The 7,645-nt window shown below is 38.0% G+C and overlaps 1 non-coding gene across 1 annotated transcript; it reads left to right on the top strand.

The window, feature by feature from the left end:
• The first annotated feature begins 1,010 nt into the window (after window positions 1-1,010).
• Window positions 1,011-1,098, top strand: Mir344i (microRNA 344i). The gene has a single exon (NR_049204.1). It is a non-coding gene; the product is annotated as a microRNA 344i (primary transcript).
• The last annotated feature ends 6,547 nt before the right edge of the window (window positions 1,099-7,645 follow it).

The following is a 7,645-nucleotide window of genomic DNA, read 5'->3' as shown; positions in this document are numbered from 1 at the left end:
AGAAATCACCCCCCCTTCTTCCTTCTGACAGTTCACCATCCCATTCCTATGCCACCATCTCAAAGATGATGGTTTCACCCTCCACTAATCCCTAATATCCCTCCAGGCCTCCCAATTCCCTGAGCCCTAAAGCCTCTAAAGGGTTAGGTGTATCTTTTCTCATTGAGGCCAGACCATGCTGTACGTGCTTTTAAATGAAGGCACCAGAGAAGCAAGAGTAGAGTTTATTCTTTTGCTGCCATATGTCCATGAACAAATCTATGCCCTCCTCACATCAAAAACTACCTGTGCTTGTGTGATGTACACACACACACACACACACACACACACACACACACACACACACACACTCAAAGGAGTCTTAAATTTATATAGAACTTAACAGGTTTTTTCCCCAGAATATCTCTAATTGATTTAACCATCTTGACAGTTTAGAATACTGTAGACAAACAGAGTATCTTCCTTGACCATGATTAAAAATCAATATTTCTTTCTTCAATGCAAGCATCATTTTAAGGCACTCTAATAGAAATAAAATTCTAGTAGGGGGTTAAGGCTCATGCATGTAATAATGGCAGATGAGGAAAGTGACACAGGCAGATTGCAAAGATTAAGCAGCAAGCTGTACTTGCCAGCTGAGAATCAGAATCAGAGTGGTCCAGATCAAAATGGAATCTTCCTAGCTAAAAGCCAAGAACTAGATTCAAGCAGCCAGATACATTCTCAGCCTCTAGGTGCTTTTATTTAATGTTCATTAGAGACAGAGCCCAGACTAAATTATATTTTATCCATTTCCTTTCAATTTCTCTGCTTCTGCTACAGCATACAGGGAGAGGAGAGAGAGGTGAAACAAGAGTGTTGCTTTAAATCTCCCTAGATACTGGAGGTTTTTGATTTCAATCTCTTGGTTTAAGATCTCTCTCTTGATTGGTCCTAGCTCCATTCTCCATACAAAGGCACACACTCAGCCAATCATAGGCAAACAGAGCAAATAGAAGTCTGTGAACACAGGGATTTTGCAAGTCAGGCTCCTGGCTGGAGTCCAGCTCTCAGCTGGGTCCAGGCTCTAGCCAGGGTCTGACTACATGATGCTCAGTAGAGAAGAGGGGCTGTTCCTGGGAGCTGCAGGAGGGAGAACAAATAGAAGTGCAGTGTAAGTACTGTGGGCTGGCATATTGGGATTTCCCACAGTTATCCTTAGAGTCATTTTGTCTTTCAAAAATTTATTTCTGCCTCTGAGACCACTGATGTATTACTTTTACACAGCCATCAGTCTTTTACTTACCTGAAATAAGGGTGATTCATCTTAACCTTCATAATCTAACAGAGACTGGAGACTTGATACTTCTCACACTTCCTTCATGACCTACGATGTAAATAATTGTTATTTAATTACATCTCTCCCTGGCACCATAAAACTGAAAAAGCTTAGAGCTAAAACATTTGCTAGGAAAGACCTCATTTGTGAGTTGTTCTTTTTATTGTAGATTTATTTTCTACAATATATTATAATTTTAGTTTCTCCATCCCATTCCTGTAAGATACTCTGTGTGAATTTACACTCCCAAATCTGTTCTCTTTTCTTCTTCCCTCCCTCCCTCCCTCCCTCCCTCCCTCCCTCCCTCCCTCCCTCCCTCCCTCCCTCCCTCCCTCCTTTCTTTCTTTCTTTCTTTCTTTCTTTCTTTCTTTCTTTCTTTCTTTCTTTCTTCATGTTTCTACTAGTACTACTATGACAACTCTTAGTACTACTTCTACTACTACTACTAAACCAACTTCCAAAGGGTTAAATAAATAAATAAATAAATAAATGAAAAGAAGCCAAAGTAAGGTACAGGACACTTAGGTGTGAGACTCTCATGTTCATTCTCAATTTCTGTAAATATTCCTCTAAAAATGAAACTGTTTACTTTTTGTGGGAAGCCTCTCCAGTTAAACCCTACCATTTTGAGGAATTTTTACATGCAGTGAGACTCCACTGGAGAAAAATAATTTTTCATTGCTCTCAGTTATCAGTTTGAGAGAGTTTCAGATTTGCAGATGGGCTCTTTTGCTGAGATGATCTTAGCTGATATCCAATGTCCATAGACTGAAGAACTGTAAAAGTGTCATCATCTTTTACTTGTGTCCTGCTAGCATAAATACTTTTCAGAGTATATTTGTCAAACCAGGTGTGTATTTAAACAGGTTAGTGGCAAATATATTTATTTACTCTTCGTCTTCTGTACCTTCAATTATCTGAGATATAGTGAAGAAAAGAGACAACCAATAAGCCCATAGACTATTTCTTCCAAGGTATCCTTTCTCTTTCATAATTTTTGTTTCTTGAGATCATGATTTCATTAGAATATGTATCACTTTCTTTTTCTCTACATGATTTCATATACCCATTCACATTCTTTTATATTTATGCCCCCCTTTTTGCTAATTCATTTAGCACGCATATATATGTATACATATATATTACATAAAATATTTTAGTCTTTATAATATTACTTTTATGCTTCTTTTCAGGGCTGATAATTAGACTTGTAATCCTCAATTAATATGTTGTGTGTGCTTGTCACCATGTTTTTCCACCATTTACTTCAGTGAGGTAAATCATGCACATTAATGCAGTTAAATCATGTTGAATTGCTTTTGAAATTCTAAACCATTTTTAATCATAGTTATTATGTTTTTTTCCTCATGTCTACTCTATGCCCTGTTACTGGTCCTCAAACTTTGTAATGTAGCAATCCTTTAATATATTTCCTTATGTTGTGGTGACCATTCACCATACATTAATCTTCATTGCTACTATTAAAACTGTAGTTTTGCTACTGGTCCAATGTGACACTCATCCCATGGTCGAGAGCCAACCCTTGACACTATTAATGATACTCTGCTCTGCTTTCAGATTAAATATGCCTGAGTCAGAAGTTGACTCAGGTAGTTACATATTTACTTTGTAATTATGGGCACTTGCCCATTACAGCAAAACTGCCATCTTTAATTATGAACACCTGCCTTTATTTCTATACTACAGAAATAAAAATTCAGAGATTTTATTGTGGATGTACAATTTCAGAACGTGAAATGCAATGACAGTACTCTTCACATTGCTGTTCAGCAAAACTAGGTTTTTGGGTGTATTTCAGTGAGAGTGACTGCCTCAAATGAATCAGACTTAGATATTTTCATCAGATATTGGTTGTTGAACTGCACAGTCAAGTCCTAATAGTTAGAAATACAAATTGCATATACAAGACTTCTAGTAGGGCAAACTACAAAAATCATATCAGCATGGGTTGTGGAGGAACCCGTGAAGTTTCAGTCATATTTCAGTTGCTATTGTCTATTATGGACTGATACAGAAGGGAAACTGCATTATATTCAGAGGTGGTTGATCTCAGAATCTACTTACCATCAATCCAATACATTTCCACACATCTATGAACAAATAAGCCATCTGAAATTGGTATTATGAAGAAGTTGACACTGAGCTCCTTAAGGCTGAATACCTATTTGCAAAGAGAATTTTCTTGATGGCGTGAGAGGACTTATTCATTCTTGGTGTTAATACATATGATATAAATAATAGAGATTATGTTTGTTTAAAATTTTATAGTTTTAGTTTCCCCTCTAGTGACTGTGACTTCACTACTCTGATTAGTTGACTATATCTCCAGTACCAAACATGATCTCCTTTTTGTTGATGAGGTCATAAGTTCAACTAGAAAGCTGTTTGTTATCTCCAAGATATATGTGCAATCACAAATATTAGCATACACCTATTTGTACCCTAATGGTTATTTTTGCCCTGCTAATAATTGATGTTTCTCATGGCCATCAAAATTGGGTCAGATTATAGGTTGTCTTCTTCTTTTGGAACTTTCACAGACCTGATAGATAGATAGATAGATAGATAGATAGATAGATAGATAGATAGATGGATGGATGGATGGATGGATGGATGGATGGATGGATGGATGGATAGATAGATAGATAGATAGATAGATAGATAGATAGATAGATAGATGGATAGGTAGGTAGATGTATAAACTCTTCCACGCCTAATGCTTAGGCAATTTTGCCTAAAATGTGGCAGAAAAAATTCAGACACGAAAATTCAGGAAGTTTGCTGTGATAGTGTCTCTTTTAGTAATATCAGAAAGAGTCATAGCAACATGACAGAATTAAAATTCATTGACTATATATGACACAAAGAAAAGCCCACAAGGACAAAACCTACATAAATTACAATATGCAAATGAGGAAATCTGGCAAAGAGAGATATAGGCTTTCTCAAGGAAGAGAACACCAATTTGTTGTGCAGTACCAAAAGTTCTGCTTTGAAAACACACATGCAGGTAGTAATGAGACTGAACTAGTTATATTTAATAATATATCTGCATATATGTATACCCACAAACTCTCTCTCTCTTTCTTTCTCTCTCTTAGACACACACACACACACACACACACACACACACACACACACACATATCCCTATATGGGTTTGGAGGAGTTGGGTGAAGTCAGAAATGTTATAATTGAATTATACTGTCAACATAGAAAGAAATTGCCTCCTCACACACATGTAGGCACTCATAAATACAAACATGTATGTACACATGTATGTGGCTAAATATGTGCATTCACACATGCACAAAGAGAAGATGTTGTTGAAATCAGTATAAAACAGAGATAGTAGCAGCAGGTGACAATTTTAGGACAATGTGTGGCAGGCATCTTTTATCTTATGTAAAATATATATTTATTTCCAATAAAATATTAATAAGGAAATTAGGGCACCAGAGTAACAAGAGGAGTCTTTATCGTCTGTATTTTACCTTCATTCTTTGGTTAATTCACTCTTCATACAAGAACTGCATATACACCAACTCTCTCACAAATACTACACACACTCATTTGTGCATAAAATATTTGTGCACATATATGCAAAGTGTTGAGATATTTCTCAAAGTTAGCATAGATTAATACTAATAGGTGTTTGAAGGATTTTAGATTAAAAACACAAAATGTACATTTTTATTTTTAATAAAATAGAAATCAGAAAACAAAGTTTATTTAGTGTAGGAATATTGTGGAGACAAAGTGATGCAGTGTGCCCTTCAAGTGCTTCTTCTAGGTCCTAAACAGACTGAAGTTTCCATAGAAGAGCAGAGTCGAGAACATGTCAGCAGGTTGGCAGGTGATGTCCCACCCACCATTGTCTCATAATTACCAGTGCTTCGGTCCCTCTAAGGTGGTATGAGAAAATATTAGAACTGTGTCCAATCTCTTTCCCTTTCTGAGAGACAATCTCTCCAATCTAGTATCATTTTTTTCTTCCAAAATGGAATTTCTAGTGGAATCCTCATTCCTCTGGTGTCCATTATTTTAGTACTTTCATAGATTAAGTGGCTCATGTCTCCTTAGAGTGCCTTCATTTCTGCCATTTACACTAACTTAAAACCATCTAATCTACTCACCAAGTCAGCTTACACTGTGTGTATAACTGTTATGACTTTTGTTTTTCCCTCAATTTTCTCCCTGGAAAACTGATTGCCATGATGCTAAGCTGTTACACTTTTTTTTTTTTTTTTTTTTTGGTTTTTGAGACAGGGTTTCTCTGTATAGCCCTGGCTGTCCTGGAACTCACTTTGTAGACCAGGCTGGCATTGAACTCAGGAATCCGCCTGCTTCTGCCTCCCAAGTGCTGGGATTAAAGGCATGTGCCACCATGCCTGGCTATCTGTTGCACTTTTAATCAACTCTATTTGACAGTAAGATTTCTGCAGGCTGATATTTCATTTTGTGTCTGTTTAAATCTTTATCATCAGTACCCAGAAATCTGCCAAGTATATAGGAGGTGTTTAGTAAACAATTTTTGCGTAAGGAGTCTTGAGATTCTCTGATAATACATATCATGTTATCAAGAACTGTCTGTGAGAGGAACATGAATGTCAATAGATATTTATCATGCCTTCTAGAAAGAGTTCAAAGCAGAGCTGGTAATACTTCCCATCACCCATGGGAGCCTCTAAAAGGCACATGCTAGGTCCATCTCACTTCAGAGTCTTGTTATATAATTATTTCAATTGTACCTCAGTCCTCGTGCAATTGACCAGGTTAAATGTGTGTGGTACACTTTATTACTTGTTCAAAAGACCAGTATGGGAAAACAATGTCATGCTGTGGTAATACAGGAGAAGGACAACCCACTCCCAGGGTCTGAGACACTGATGAACCCAGGCTACAAAGGGAGATAGAAGAGTCTGCCTGTGGCATGTATAACTTGGAACTGCCCAGGTTTATAGGTAGACCAGCCCAGCCATTCCTGGCCTTTCTTTCATCCCCATCACAAGCATTGCTGGTAGTGCAGTCAGCTTTCCTTCTGTCTATAATCACCTGGTTTTCTGTGGAGTAGGATCAGGACCCCATGTTCCCACCCCATGGGATTATGTTTACTTCCCTGTTCCTGTAGTATTTTTCCTTTATTTTGTTATCTTTTTTTTGTAGTCCAGTCACTTTTCCCCTCCCACTCTGTCTTCTGACAGTTCTTCATCCCACTTGTCCTCCCCTGTCTTCAAGAGGATGTCCTCACCACCAATAAAACCCCCATACCCTTCCAGATGTCCCCATTCCATGGGGCGTCAAGTCTCTCAAGGGTTTGTTTAGTCTTCTCTCATTGAGGCCACATCAGACAGTCTTTTTATTTTAAATGGAGGCACAAGAGAAGCAATAGCAGAGTTCACCCTCTGGCTGCCATAGTCCATGAACAACTCTATGCCCTTCTGTCTGTCATCAAAAACTACACGTGTGTGCACCATGTACACCCCCAATATACCACACACATACGCAAACAACAACACAAAGAAGTATTAAATTTATACACAATTTAACAGTTTTTTTTTAAGAAAATGATATCTTGATTGTCATGGTACTTTTGAATACTCCAGACATACTGAATATATTGTGTGACCATTGTTCAAAACAACATTTCTTTTTTAATGCAAACAGCACATTGCAGGGCACTGTAATAGAAATAAAGTTCTAATTAGGGGTGAAGGCCCACACGTGTAATAATGACCCATGAGTAAAGTGACACAGGCAGAATGAAAAGATTACACAGTAAGCTGTTCTTGCCAGCTGAAAATCAGAATCTCAATGGTCCAGATCAAAATGGAATCTTTCTCATTAATGTCCAGGATCTAGATTCAAGCAGCTAGATACATTCTCAGCCTCTAGGTGCCACTGGCTGCCTTTTTGGGGGGATTCATTAGAGCCACAGCCCAGACTAAATTATATTTTATCCATTTCCTTCCAATTTCTCTGCTTCTGCTGCAGCATACAGGGAGAGGGGAGAGAGTTAAAACAAGAGTGTTGCTTTAAATCTCCCTAGATACAGTAGGTTTTTTTATTTCCATCTCTTGGTTTGAGATCTCTCTCTTGATTGGTCCTAGCTCTATTCTTCTTACGGAAGCACATCCAATCATAGGCAAACAGAGCAAATAGAAGTCTGTAAACACAGGGATTTTGCAAGTCAGGCTCCTGGCTGGAGTCCAGCTTTCAGCTGGGTCCAGGCTCTAGCCAGGGCCTGACTGCATGATGCTCAGTAGAGCAGGGAGACTGCTCCTGGGAGCTACAGGAGGCAGAGCAA

This window comes from Mus musculus, chromosome 7, assembly GCF_000001635.26.
Source record: "Mus musculus strain C57BL/6J chromosome 7, GRCm38.p6 C57BL/6J".
Classification (NCBI taxonomy): Eukaryota; Metazoa; Chordata; class Mammalia; order Rodentia; family Muridae; genus Mus; species Mus musculus.
Note: the sequence above shows the minus strand (reverse complement) of the source record. Positions and strands in the feature narration are given on the sequence as shown.